We start from the raw sequence: 15,344 nt of genomic DNA, 5'->3' as shown, positions 1-15,344 counted from the left end.
CAGCGTAGTAAGGCTCCCGTTTCTCCATGGCCTGTCCTGCATTTCTGGTTTTGACACTTTATTCAGCATGGCCCTTTTGACCGATGGGAAGCGAGACTTCTTTGTAGCGCTGATTTGCCTTTCCAGGTTGCTTGGTTGGCCAAAAAGGGCGTATGCGTTTTTTCCTGAATATATTCAGGAAAAAACGCATACGCCCTTTTTGGCCAAGGGCATCGTTGTCGAGGTTTTGCCGCTTTTCCTGTGCTTTAAAGGCGATTCGACTCTACCTCCTGAAATCTGTTTCCTGCAATTCTGCCTTGCTTTCAAATCCTCCTCGTTGCCTTCCCTCAATATATTTGTGGACGAGAGTTATCATTTCTAACTCTGCAGGTTTGTGAATTGCAGTGCCCCTGAGCTCGATTTTTCAACTCGCTTTTTTGGGAGCTGGCCGCAAAAGCGCAGGATTGCTTCAGGCCCTGTTCTGCTTCCGGGCGGCAGGCTGAGCCTGTGGTTAATTCTTCTTCCTGATGGGAAAATAGAGTGACCTGTGCCTGTCCCAACACCTAGAGCTAGTCTCTCACTGGTTCCCCCTCTTCCCGTTCATCCTCAGGACAAATTGCAACCTGTACGGAACAGGAGGTTAAAGGTGCTGATTCTCCAAGGAGGGAGATTGCTAGTAAAGCGGCTGTAATGGCCAACCCGAGCACAAGGAGATGAGAAAAGAGGTGCGTTTTAGAAACCTTTCCCGATCACACGGTGTACCATCTTCTGGGTTTCTCATGCATGTTTTCGATGTAGGAAGATGCCCTTGAACCTGGAGATTTTGGACCCATGGGATGGATACCACGCAGTATTACTTTAAAGGGTCTGCGTTTGCTCACCCAACCTCACCAAACCTCTCAGCCCCAAGAGTGTCCACCCTTATGTCTCAATCACCTGTGGGTCTAGAGATGGTCAATCCAGGTGGCATCACAGCCCCTGAACGAATTTTGTAAGAATTTCTCTCTCTTTCACTGTCTTTGTTTCACGGGTTTTTAAAAGTAATTGATTTTTATAATGGGGTTTAGCTGCTTTTCACTGCTGTGTTTATGCCGCTTTACACCCACTTGACTCACTTACAGAGGGATATCAATACATTGGTTTTAAGATTCTTCCTAGTCAGATATATTCTTGGGCGGTGAACAGGGGGTGTTGAGTCCAGTTCACTGAGCAAGGAGTAGGTCTTGTCTATTACATATTGGGTTTATGGAACGGTATCTGAGCTAATTTGAAACCCTTGTTTTATGCATCACCCACCTCACCTTTCCCGTTAAGCAGCCATAGTGTGTCTTCTAAACGTGTGACGCTGTTCTGTTTTGTAATTCAGTTCAAGTGTAGCGGTTTTTACATTCCCTCTCTAAGTGATATCTTATGATAAGTGTCTTTTTCTGTGTGACTTATTTCACTTAGAATCGTCGTACCTAAATCCTCTCATCATGCTGCTACTAGCCTTATGACGTTAATTTCATGGCTGAGTGATATGCCATTGTACATAAGGACCACAACTTCCTTATCCATTTTTCTCTTTCCTGGGATATTTAAGGTGTAACGAAGTGGAGGTTCTTGTCAACAGAGCAGCCCTAACCTTTGGGGTGCCTGTGTCTTGCTGATTTTTAGTTTTCCCAATTTCTACGCCCATGAGTGGAAGTGCCTTATGCTCTCTATGCTGAGTTTTTTAGATGTTTCAGGAAACACCGTACACTTCTCCAGAGTGGCTGTTGGCAATTTACATCCCGCCCATCAGCGTAGTAAGGCTCCCGTTTCTCCATGGCCTGTCCTGCATTTCTGGTTTTGACACTTTATTCAGCATGGCCCTTTTGACCGATGGGAAGCGAGACTTCTTTGTAGCGCTGATTTGCCTTTCCAGGTTGCTTGCTTGGCCAAAAAGGGCGTATGCGTTTTTTCCTGAATATATTCAGGAAAAAACGCATACGCCCTTTTTGGCCAAGGGCATCGTTGTCGAGGTTTTGCCGCTTTTCCTGTGCTTTAAAGGCGATTCGACTCTACCTCCTGAAATCTGTTTCCTGCAATTCTGCCTTGCTTTCAAATCCTCCTCGTTGCCTTCCCTCAATATATTTGTGGACGAGAGTTATCATTTCTAACTCTGCAGGTTTGTGAATTGCAGTGCCCCTGAGCTCGATTTTTCAACTCGCTTTTTTGGGAGCTGGCCGCAAAAGCGCAGGATTGCTTCAGGCCCTGTTCTGCTTCCGGGCGGCAGGCTGAGCCTGTGGTTAATTCTTCTTCCTGATGGGAAAATAGAGTGACCTGTGCCTGTCCCAACACCTAGAGCTAGTCTCTCACTGGTTCCCCCTCTTCCCGTTCATCCTCAGGACAAATTGCAACCTGTACGGAACAGGAGGTTAAAGGTGCTGATTCTCGAAGGAGGGAGATTGCTAGTAAAGCGGCTGTAATGGCCAACCCGAGCACAAGGAGATGAGAAAAGAGGTGCGTTTTAGAAACCTTTCCCGATCACACGGTGTACCATCTTCTGGGTTTCTCATGCATGTTTTCGATGTAGGAAGATGCCCTTGAACCTGGAGATTTTGGACCCATGGGATGGATACCACGCAGTATTACTTTAAAGGGTCTGCGTTTGCTCACCCAACCTCACCAAACCTCTCAGCCCCAAGAGTGTCCACCCTTATGTCTCAATCAGCTGTGGGTCTAGAGATGGTCAATCCAGGTGGCATCACAGCCCCTGAACGAATTTTGTAAGAATTTCTCTCTCTTTCACTGTCTTTGTTTCACGGGTTTTTAAAAGTAATTGATTTTTATAATGGGGTTTAGCTGCTTTTCACTGCTGTGTTTATGCCGCTTTACACCCACTTGACTCACTTACAGAGGGATATCAATACATTGGTTTTAAGATTCTTCCTAGTCAGATATATTCTTGGGCGGTGAACAGGGGGTGTTGAGTCCAGTTCACTGAGCAAGGAGTAGGTCTTGTCTATTACATATTGGGTTTATGGAACGGTATCTGAGCTAATTTGAAACCCTTGTTTTATGCATCACCCACCTCACCTTTCCCGTTAAGCAGCCATAGTGTGTCTTCTAAACGTGTGACGCTGTTCTGTTTTGTAATTCAGTTCAAGTGTAGCGGTTTTTACATTCCCTCTCTAAGTGATATCTTATGATAAGTGTCTTTTTCTGTGTGACTTATTTCACTTAGAATCGTCGTACCTAAATCCTCTCATCATGCTGCTACTAGCCTTATGACGTTAATTTCATGGCTGAGTGATATGCCATTGTACATAAGGACCACAACTTCCTTATCCATTTTTCTCTTTCCTGGGATATTTAAGGTGTAACGAAGTGGAGGTTCTTGTCAACAGAGCAGCCCTAAACTTTGGGGTGCCTGTGTCTTGCTGATTTTTAGTTTTCCCAATTTCTACGCCCATGAGTGGAAGTGCCTTATGCTCTCTATGCTGAGTTTTTTAGATGTTTCAGGAAACACCGTACACTTCTCCAGAGTGGCTGTTGGCAATTTACATCCCGCCCATCAGCGTAGTAAGGCTCCCGTTTCTCCATGGCCTGTCCTGCATTTCTGGTTTTGACACTTTATTCAGCATGGCCCTTTTGACCGATGGGAAGCGAGACTTCTTTGTAGCGCTGATTTGCCTTTCCAGGTTGCTTGCTTGGCCAAAAAGGGCGTATGCGTTTTTTCCTGAATATATTCAGGAAAAAACGCATACGCCCTTTTTGGCCAAGGGCATCATGGTCGAGGTTTTGCCGCTTTTCCTGTGCTTTAAAGGCGATTCGACTCTACCTCCTGAAATCTGTTTCCTGCAATTCTGCCTTGCTTTCAAATCCTCCTCGTTGCCTTCCCTCAATATATTTGTGGACGAGAGTTATCATTTCTAACTCTGCAGGTTTGTGAATTGCAGTGCCCCTGAGCTCGATTTTTCAACTCGCTTTTTTGGGAGCTGGCCGCAAAAGCGCAGGATTGCTTCAGGCCCTGTTCTGCTTCCGGGCGGCAGGCTGAGCCTGTGGTTAATTCTTCTTCCTGATGGGAAAATAGAGTGACCTGTGCCTGTCCCAACACCTAGAGCTAGTCTCTCACTGGTTCCCCCTCTTCCCGTTCATCCTCAGGACAAATTGCAACCTGTACGGAACAGGAGGTTAAAGGTGCTGATTCTCGAAGGAGGGAGATTGCTAGTAAAGCGGCTGTAATGGCCAACCCGAGCACAAGGAGATGAGAAAAGAGGTGCGTTTTAGAAACCTTTCCCGATCACACGGTGTACCATCTTCTGGGTTTCTCATGCATGTTTTCGATGTAGGAAGATGCCCTTGAACCTGGAGATTTTGGACCCATGGGATGGATACCACGCAGTATTACTTTAAAGGGTGTGCGTTTGCTCACCCAACCTCACCAAACCTCTCAGCCCCAAGAGTGTCCACCCTTATGTCTCAATCACCTGTGGGTCTAGAGATGGTCAATCCAGGTGGCATCACAGCCCCTGAACGAATTTTGTAAGAATTTCTCTCTCTTTCACTGTCTTTGTTTCACGGGTTTTTAAAAGTAATTGATTTTTATAATGGGGTTTAGCTGCTTTTCACTGCTGTGTTTATGCCGCTTTACACCCACTTGACTCACTTACAGAGGGATATCAATACATTGGTTTTAAGATTCTTCCTAGTCAGATATATTCTTGGGCGGTGAACAGGGGGTGTTGAGTCCAGTTCACTGAGCAAGGAGTAGGTCTTGTCTATTACATATTGGGTTTATGGAACGGTATCTGAGCTAATTTGAAACCCTTGTTTTATGCATCACCCACCTCACCTTTCCCGTTAAGCAGCCATAGTGTGTCTTCTAAACGTGTGACGCTGTTCTGTTTTGTAATTCAGTTCAAGTGTAGCGGTTTTTACATTCCCTCTCTAAGTGATATCTTATGATAAGTGTCTTTTTCTGTGTGACTTATTTCACTTAGAATCGTCGTACCTAAATCCTCTCATCATGCTGCTACTAGCCTTATGACGTTAATTTCATGGCTGAGTGATATGCCATTGTACATAAGGACCACAACTTCCTTATCCATTTTTCTCTTTCCTGGGATATTTAAGGTGTAACGAAGTGGAGGTTCTTGTCAACAGAGCAGCCCTAACCTTTGGGGTGCCTGTGTCTTGCTGATTTTTAGTTTTCCCAATTTCTACGCCCATGAGTGGAAGTGCCTTATGCTCTCTATGCTGAGTTTTTTAGATGTTTCAGGAAACACCGTACACTTCTCCAGAGTGGCTGTTGGCAATTTACATCCCGCCCATCAGCGTAGTAAGGCTCCCGTTTCTCCATGGCCTGTCCTGCATTTCTGGTTTTGACACTTTATTCAGCATGGCCCTTTTGACCGATGGGAAGCGAGACTTCTTTGTAGCGCTGATTTGCCTTTCCAGGTTGCTTGGTTGGCCAAAAAGGGCGTATGCGTTTTTTCCTGAATATATTCAGGAAAAAACGCATACGCCCTTTTTGGCCAAGGGCATCGTTGTCGAGGTTTTGCCGCTTTTCCTGTGCTTTAAAGGCGATTCGACTCTACCTCCTGAAATCTGTTTCCTGCAATTCTGCCTTGCTTTCAAATCCTCCTCGTTGCCTTCCCTCAATATATTTGTGGACGAGAGTTATCATTTCTAACTCTGCAGGTTTGTGAATTGCAGTGCCCCTGAGCTCGATTTTTCAACTCGCTTTTTTGGGAGCTGGCCGCAAAAGCGCAGGATTGCTTCAGGCCCTGTTCTGCTTCCGGGCGGCAGGCTGAGCCTGTGGTTAATTCTTCTTCCTGATGGGAAAATAGAGTGACCTGTGCCTGTCCCAACACCTAGAGCTAGTCTCTCACTGGTTCCCCCTCTTCCCGTTCATCCTCAGGACAAATTGCAACCTGTACGGAACAGGAGGTTAAAGGTGCTGATTCTCGAAGGAGGGAGATTGCTAGTAAAGCGGCTGTAATGGCCAACCCGAGCACAAGGAGATGAGAAAAGAGGTGCGTTTTAGAAACCTTTCCCGATCACAGGGTGTACCATCTTCTGGGTTTCTCATGCATGTTTTCGATGTAGGAAGATGCCCTTGAACCTGGAGATTTTGGACCCATGGGATGGATACCATGCAGTATTACTTTAAAGGGTCTGCGTTTGCTCACCCAACCTCACCAAACCTCTCAGCCCCAAGAGTGTCCACCCTTATGTCTCAATCAGCTGTGGGTCTAGAGATGGTCAATCCAGGTGGCATCACAGCCCCTGAACGAATTTTGTAAGAATTTCTCTCTCTTTCACTGTCTTTGTTTCACGGGTTTTTAAAAGTAATTGATTTTTATAATGAGGTTTAGCTGCTTTTCACTGCTGTGTTTATGCCGCTTTACACCCACTTGACTCACTTACAGAGGGATATCAATACATTGGTTTTAAGATTCTTCCTAGTCAGATATATTCTTGGGCGGTGAACAGGGGGTGTTGAGTCCAGTTCACTGAGCAAGGAGTAGGTCTTGTCTATTACATATTGGGTTTATGGAACGGTATCTGAGCTAATTTGAAACCCTTGTTTTATGCATCACCCACCTCACCTTTCCCGTTAAGCAGCCATAGTGTGTCTTCTAAACGTGTGACGCTGTTCTGTTTTGTAATTCAGTTCAAGTGTAGCGGTTTTTACATTCCCTCTCTAAGTGATATCTTATGATAAGTGTCTTTTTCTGTGTGACTTATTTCACTTAGAATCGTCGTACCTAAATCCTCTCATCATGCTGCTACTAGCCTTATGACGTTAATTTCATGGCTGAGTGATATGCCATTGTACATAAGGACCACAACTTCCTGATCCATTTTTCTCTTTCCTGGGATATTTAAGGTGTAACGAAGTGGAGGTTCTTGTCAACAGAGCAGCCCTAAACTTTGGGGTGCCTGTGTCTTGCTGATTTTTAGTTTTCCCAATTTCTACGCCCATGAGTGGAAGTGCCTTATGCTCTCTATGCTGAGTTTTTTAGATGTTTCAGGAAACACCGTACACTTCTCCAGAGTGGCTGTTGGCAATTTACATCCCGCCCATCAGCGTAGTAAGGCTCCCGTTTCTCCATGGCCTGTCCTGCATTTCTGGTTTTGACACTTTATTCAGCATGGCCCTTTTGACCGATGGGAAGCGAGACTTCTTTGTAGCGCTGATTTGCCTTTCCAGGTTGCTTGGTTGGCCAAAAAGGGCGTATGCGTTTTTTCCTGAATATATTCAGGAAAAAACGCATACGCCCTTTTTGGCCAAGGGCATCGTTGTCGAGGTTTTGCCGCTTTTCCTGTGCTTTAAAGGCGATTCGACTCTACCTCCTGAAATCTGTTTCCTGCAATTCTGCCTTGCTTTCAAATCCTCCTCGTTGCCTTCCCTCAATATATTTGTGGACGAGAGTTATCATTTCTAACTCTGCAGGTTTGTGAATTGCAGTGCCCCTGAGCTCGATTTTTCAACTCGCTTTTTTGGGAGCTGGCCGCAAAAGCGCAGGATTGCTTCAGGCCCTGTTCTGCTTCCGGGCGGCAGGCTGAGCCTGTGGTTAATTCTTCTTCCTGATGGGAAAATAGAGTGACCTGTGCCTGTCCCAACACCTAGAGCTAGTCTCTCACTGGTTCCCCCTCTTCCCGTTCATCCTCAGGACAAATTGCAACCTGTACGGAACAGGAGGTTAAAGGTGCTGATTCTCGAAGGAGGGAGATTGCTAGTAAAGCGGCTGTAATGGCCAACCCGAGCACAAGGAGATGAGAAAAGAGGTGCGTTTTAGAAACCTTTCCCGATCACAGGGTGTACCATCTTCTGGGTTTCTCATGCATGTTTTCGATGTAGGAAGATGCCCTTGAACCTGGAGATTTTGGACCCATGGGATGGATACCACGCAGTATTACTTTAAAGGGTCTGCGTTTGCTCACCCAACCTCACCAAACCTCTCAGCCCCAAGAGTGTCCACCCTTATGTCTCAATCAGCTGTGGGTCTAGAGATGGTCAATCCAGGTGGCATCACAGCCCCTGAACGAATTTTGTAAGAATTTCTCTCTCTTTCACTGTCTTTGTTTCACGGGTTTTTAAAAGTAATTGATTTTTATAATGGGGTTTAGCTGCTTTTCACTGCTGTGTTTATGCCGCTTTACACCCACTTGACTCACTTACAGAGGGATATCAATACATTGGTTTTAAGATTCTTCCTAGTCAGATATATTCTTGGGCGGTGAACAGGGGGTGTTGAGTCCAGTTCACTGAGCAAGGAGTAGGTCTTGTCTATTACATATTGGGTTTATGGAACGGTATCTGAGCTAATTTGAAACCCTTGTTTTATGCATCACCCACCTCACCTTTCCCGTTAAGCAGCCATAGTGTGTCTTCTAAACGTGTGACGCTGTTCTGTTTTGTAATTCAGTTCAAGTGTAGCGGTTTTTACATTCCCTCTCTAAGTGATATCTTATGATAAGTGTCTTTTTCTGTGTGACTTATTTCACTTAGAATCGTCGTACCTAAATCCTCTCATCATGCTGCTACTAGCCTTATGACGTTAATTTCATGGCTGAGTGATATGCCATTGTACATAAGGACCACAACTTCCTTATCCATTTTTCTCTTTCCTGGGATATTTAAGGTGTAACGAAGTGGAGGTTCTTGTCAACAGAGCAGCCCTAACCTTTGGGGTGCCTGTGTCTTGCTGATTTTTAGTTTTCCCAATTTCTACGCCCATGAGTGGAAGTGCCTTATGCTCTCTATGCTGAGTTTTTTAGATGTTTCAGGAAACACCGTACACTTCTCCAGAGTGGCTGTTGGCAATTTACATCCCGCCCATCAGCGTAGTAAGGCTCCCGTTTCTCCATGGCCTGTCCTGCATTTCTGGTTTTGACACTTTATTCAGCATGGCCCTTTTGACCGATGGGAAGCGAGACTTCTTTGTAGCGCTGATTTGCCTTTCCAGGTTGCTTGGTTGGCCAAAAAGGGCGTATGCGTTTTTTCCTGAATATATTCAGGAAAAAACGCATACGCCCTTTTTGGCCAAGGGCATCATGGTCGAGGTTTTGCCGCTTTTCCTGTGCTTTAAAGGCGATTCGACTCTACCTCCTGAAATCTGTTTCCTGCAATTCTGCCTTGCTTTCAAATCCTCCTCGTTGCCTTCCCTCAATATATTTGTGGACGAGAGTTATCATTTCTAACTCTGCAGGTTTGTGAATTGCAGTGCCCCTGAGCTCGATTTTTCAACTCGCTTTTTTGGGAGCTGGCCGCAAAAGCGCAGGATTGCTTCAGGCCCTGTTCTGCTTCCGGGCGGCAGGCTGAGCCTGTGGTTAATTCTTCTTCCTGATGGGAAAATAGAGTGACCTGTGCCTGTCCCAACACCTAGAGCTAGTCTCTCACTGGTTCCCCCTCTTCCCGTTCATCCTCAGGACAAATTGCAACCTGTACGGAACAGGAGGTTAAAGGTGCTGATTCTCGAAGGAGGGAGATTGCTAGTAAAGCGGCTGTAATGGCCAACCCGAGCACAAGGAGATGAGAAAAGAGGTGCGTTTTAGAAACCTTTCCCGATCACACGGTGTACCATCTTCTGGGTTTCTCATGCATGTTTTCGATGTAGGAAGATGCCCTTGAACCTGGAGATTTTGGACCCATGGGATGGATACCACGCAGTATTACTTTAAAGGGTCTGCGTTTGCTCACCCAACCTCACCAAACCTCTCAGCCCCAAGAGTGTCCACCCTTATGTCTCAATCAGCTGTGGGTCTAGAGATGGTCAATCCAGGTGGCATCACAGCCCCTGAACGAATTTTGTAAGAATTTCTCTCTCTTTCACTGTCTTTGTTTCACAGGTTTTTAAAAGTAATTGATTTTTATAATGGGGTTTAGCTGCTTTTCACTGCTGTGTTTATGCCGCTTTACACCCACTTGACTCACTTACAGAGGGATATCAATACATTGGTTTTAAGATTCTTCCTAGTCAGATATATTCTTGGGCGGTGAACAGGGGGTGTTGAGTCCAGTTCACTGAGCAAGGAGTAGGTCTTGTCTATTACATATTGGGTTTATGGAACGGTATCTGAGCTAATTTGAAACCCTTGTTTTATGCATCACCCACCTCACCTTTCCCGTTAAGCAGCCATAGTGTGTCTTCTAAACGTGTGACGCTGTTCTGTTTTGTAATTCAGTTCAAGTGTAGCGGTTTTTACATTCCCTCTCTAAGTGATATCTTATGATAAGTGTCTTTTTCTGTGTGACTTATTTCACTTAGAATCGTCGTACCTAAATCCTCTCATCATGCTGCTACTAGCCTTATGACGTTAATTTCATGGCTGAGTGATATGCCATTGTACATAAGGACCACAACTTCCTTATCCATTTTTCTCTTTCCTGGGATATTTAAGGTGTAACGAAGTGGAGGTTCTTGTCAACAGAGCAGCCCTAAACTTTGGGGTGCCTGTGTCTTGCTGATTTTTAGTTTTCCCAATTTCTACGCCCATGAGTGGAAGTGCCTTATGCTCTCTATGCTGAGTTTTTTAGATGTTTCAGGAAACACCGTACACTTCTCCAGAGTGGCTGTTGGCAATTTACATCCCGCCCATCAGCGTAGTAAGGCTCCCGTTTCTCCATGGCCTGTCCTGCATTTCTGGTTTTGACACTTTATTCAGCATGGCCCTTTTGACCGATGGGAAGCGAGACTTCTTTGTAGCGCTGATTTGCCTTTCCAGGTTGCTTGCTTGGCCAAAAAGGGCGTATGCGTTTTTTCCTGAATATATTCAGGAAAAAACGCATACGCCCTTTTTGGCCAAGGGCATCGTTGTCGAGGTTTTGCCGCTTTTCCTGTGCTTTAAAGGCGATTCGACTCTACCTCCTGAAATCTGTTTCCTGCAATTCTGCCTTGCTTTCAAATCCTCCTCGTTGCCTTCCCTCAATATATTTGTGGACGAGAGTTATCATTTCTAACTCTGCAGGTTTGTGAATTGCAGTGCCCCTGAGCTCGATTTTTCAACTCGCTTTTTTGGGAGCTGGCCGCAAAAGCGCAGGATTGCTTCAGGCCCTGTTCTGCTTCCGGGCGGCAGGCTGAGCCTGTGGTTAATTCTTCTTCCTGATGGGAAAATAGAGTGACCTGTGCCTGTCCCAACACCTAGAGCTAGTCTCTCACTGGTTCCCCCTCTTCCCGTTCATCCTCAGGACAAATTGCAACCTGTACGGAACAGGAGGTTAAAGGTGCTGATTCTCGAAGGAGGGAGATTGCTAGTAAAGCGGCTGTAATGGCCAACCCGAGCACAAGGAGATGAGAAAAGAGGTGCGTTTTAGAAACCTTTCCCGATCACAGGGTGTACCATCTTCTGGGTTTCTCATGCATGTTTTCGATGTAGGAAGATGCCCTTGAACCTGGAGATTTTGGACCCATGGGATGGATACCATGCAGTATTACTTTAAAGGGTCTGCGTTTGCTCACCCAACCTCACCAAACCTCTCAGCCCCAAGAGTGTCCACCCTTATGTCTCAATCAGCTGTGGGTCTAGAGATGGTCAATCCAGGTGGCATCACAGCCCCTGAACGAATTTTGTAAGAATTTCTCTCTCTTTCACTGTCTTTGTTTCACGGGTTTTTAAAAGTAATTGATTTTTATAATGGGGTTTAGCTGCTTTTCACTGCTGTGTTTATGCCGCTTTACACCCACTTGACTCACTTACAGAGGGATATCAATACATTGGTTTTAAGATTCTTACTAGTCAGATATATTCTTGGGCGGTGAACAGGGGGTGTTGAGTCCAGTTCACTGAGCAAGGAGTAGGTCTTGTCTATTACATATTGGGTTTATGGAACGGTATCTGAGCTAATTTGAAACCCTTGTTTTATGCATCACCCACCTCACCTTTCCCGTTAAGCAGCCATAGTGTGTCTTCTAAACGTGTGACGCTGTTCTGTTTTGTAATTCAGTTCAAGTGTAGCGGTTTTTACATTCCCTCTCTAAGTGATATCTTATGATAAGTGTCTTTTTCTGTGTGACTTATTTCACTTAGAATCGTCGTACCTAAATCCTCTCATCATGCTGCTACTAGCCTTATGACGTTAATTTCATGGCTGAGTGATATGCCATTGTACATAAGGACCACAACTTCCTTATCCATTTTTCTCTTTCCTGGGATATTTAAGGTGTAACGAAGTGGAGGTTCTTGTCAACAGAGCAGCCCTAAACTTTGGGGTGCCTGTGTCTTGCTGATTTTTAGTTTTCCCAATTTCTACGCCCATGAGTGGAAGTGCCTTATGCTCTCTATGCTGAGTTTTTTAGATGTTTCAGGAAACACCGTACACTTCTCCAGAGTGGCTGTTGGCAATTTACATCCCGCCCATCAGCGTAGTAAGGCTCCCGTTTCTCCATGGCCTGTCCTGCATTTCTGGTTTTGACACTTTATTCAGCATGGCCCTTTTGACCGATGGGAAGCGAGACTTCTTTGTAGCGCTGATTTGCCTTTCCAGGTTGCTTGCTTGGCCAAAAAGGGCGTATGCGTTTTTTCCTGAATATATTCAGGAAAAAACGCATACGCCCTTTTTGGCCAAGGGCATCATGGTCGAGGTTTTGCCGCTTTTCCTGTGCTTTAAAGGCGATTCGACTCTACCTCCTGAAATCTGTTTCCTGCAATTCTGCCTTGCTTTCAAATCCTCCTCGTTGCCTTCCCTCAATATATTTGTGGACGAGAGTTATCATTTCTAACTCTGCAGGTTTGTGAATTGCAGTGCCCCTGAGCTCGATTTTTCAACTCGCTTTTTTGGGAGCTGGCCGCAAAAGCGCAGGATTGCTTCAGGCCCTGTTCTGCTTCCGGGCGGCAGGCTGAGCCTGTGGTTAATTCTTCTTCCTGATGGGAAAATAGAGTGACCTGTGCCTGTCCCAACACCTAGAGCTAGTCTCTCACTGGTTCCCCCTCTTCCCGTTCATCCTCAGGACAAATTGCAACCTGTACGGAACAGGAGGTTAAAGGTGCTGATTCTCGAAGGAGGGAGATTGCTAGTAAAGCGGCTGTAATGGCCAACCCGAGCACAAGGAGATGAGAAAAGAGGTGCGTTTTAGAAACCTTTCCCGATCACACGGTGTACCATCTTCTGGGTTTCTCATGCATGTTTTCGATGTAGGAAGATGCCCTTGAACCTGGAGATTTTGGACCCATGGGATGGATACCACGCAGTATTACTTTAAAGGGTCTGCGTTTGCTCACCCAACCTCACCAAACCTCTCAGCCCCAAGAGTGTCCACCCTTATGTCTCAATCAGCTGTGGGTCTAGAGATGGTCAATCCAGGTGGCATCACAGCCCCTGAACGAATTTTGTAAGAATTTCTCTCTCTTTCACTGTCTTTGTTTCACGGGTTTTTAAAAGTAATTGATTTTTATAATGGGGTTTAGCTGCTTTTCACTGCTGTGTTTATGCCGCTTTACACCCACTTGACTCACTTACAGAGGGATATCAATACATTGGTTTTAAGATTCTTCCTAGTCAGATATATTCTTGGGCGGTGAACAGGGGGTGTTGAGTCCAGTTCACTGAGCAAGGAGTAGGTCTTGTCTATTACATATTGGGTTTATGGAACGGTATCTGAGCTAATTTGAAACCCTTGTTTTATGCATCACCCACCTCACCTTTCCCGTTAAGCAGCCATAGTGTGTCTTCTAAACGTGTGACGCTGTTCTGTTTTGTAATTCAGTTCAAGTGTAGCGGTTTTTACATTCCCTCTCTAAGTGATATCTTATGATAAGTGTCTTTTTCTGTGTGACTTATTTCACTTAGAATCGTCGTACCTAAATCCTCTCATCATGCTGCTACTAGCCTTATGACGTTAATTTCATGGCTGAGTGATATGCCATTGTACATAAGGACCACAACTTCCTTATCCATTTTTCTCTTTCCTGGGATATTTAAGGTGTAACGAAGTGGAGGTTCTTGTCAACAGAGCAGCCCTAACCTTTGGGGTGCCTGTGTCTTGCTGATTTTTAGTTTTCCCAATTTCTACGCCCATGAGTGGAAGTGCCTTATGCTCTCTATGCTGAGTTTTTTAGATGTTTCAGGAAACACCGTACACTTCTCCAGAGTGGCTGTTGGCAATTTACATCCCGCCCATCAGCGTAGTAAGGCTCCCGTTTCTCCATGGCCTGTCCTGCATTTCTGGTTTTGACACTTTATTCAGCATGGCCCTTTTGACCGATGGGAAGCGAGACTTCTTTGTAGCGCTGATTTGCCTTTCCAGGTTGCTTGGTTGGCCAAAAAGGGCGTATGCGTTTTTTCCTGAATATATTCAGGAAAAAACGCATACGCCCTTTTTGGCCAAGGGCATCGTTGTCGAGGTTTTGCCGCTTTTCCTGTGCTTTAAAGGCGATTCGACTCTACCTCCTGAAATCTGTTTCCTGCAATTCTGCCTTGCTTTCAAATCCTCCTCGTTGCCTTCCCTCAATATATTTGTGGACGAGAGTTATCATTTCTAACTCTGCAGGTTTGTGAATTGCAGTGCCCCTGAGCTCGATTTTTCAACTCGCTTTTTTGGGAGCTGGCCGCAAAAGCGCAGGATTGCTTCAGGCCCTGTTCTGCTTCCGGGCGGCAGGCTGAGCCTGTGGTTAATTCTTCTTCCTGATGGGAAAATAGAGTGACCTGTGCCTGTCCCAACACCTAGAGCTAGTCTCTCACTGGTTCCCCCTCTTCCCGTTCATCCTCAGGACAAATTGCAACCTGTACGGAACAGGAGGTTAAAGGTGCTCATTCTCCAAGGAGGGAGATTGCTAGTAAAGCGGCTGTAATGGCCAACCCGAGCACAAGGAGATGAGAAAAGAGGTGCGTTTTAGAAACCTTTCCCGATCACACGGTGTACCATCTTCTGGGTTTCTCATGCATGTTTTCGATGTAGGAAGATGCCCTTGAACCTGGAGATTTTGGACCCATGGGATGGATACCACGCAGTATTACTTTAAAGGGTCTGCGTTTGCTCACCCAACCTCACCAAACCTCTCAGCCCCAAGAGTGTCCACCCTTATGTCTCAATCAGCTGTGGGTCTAGAGATGGTCAATCCAGGTGGCATCACAGCCCCTGAACGAATTTTGTAAGAATTTCTCTCTCTTTCACTGTCTTTGTTTCACGGGTTTTTAAAAGTAATTGATTTTTATAATGGGGTTTAGCTGCTTTTCACTGCTGTGTTTATGCCGCTTTACACCCACTTGACTCACTTACAGAGGGATATCAATACATTGGTTTTAAGATTCTTCCTAGTCAGATATATTCTTGGGCGGTGAACAGGGGGTGTTGAGTCCAGTTCACTGAGCAAGGAGTAGGTCTTGTCTATTACATATTGGGTTTATGGAACGGTATCTGAGCTAATTTGAAACCCTTGTTTTATGCATCACC

This window comes from Balaenoptera ricei, chromosome 7, assembly GCF_028023285.1.
Source record: "Balaenoptera ricei isolate mBalRic1 chromosome 7, mBalRic1.hap2, whole genome shotgun sequence".
NCBI classification, from domain to species: domain Eukaryota; kingdom Metazoa; phylum Chordata; class Mammalia; order Artiodactyla; family Balaenopteridae; genus Balaenoptera; species Balaenoptera ricei.
The sequence above is the reverse complement of the archived record's forward strand: the minus strand, read 5'-3'. Positions refer to the sequence as shown.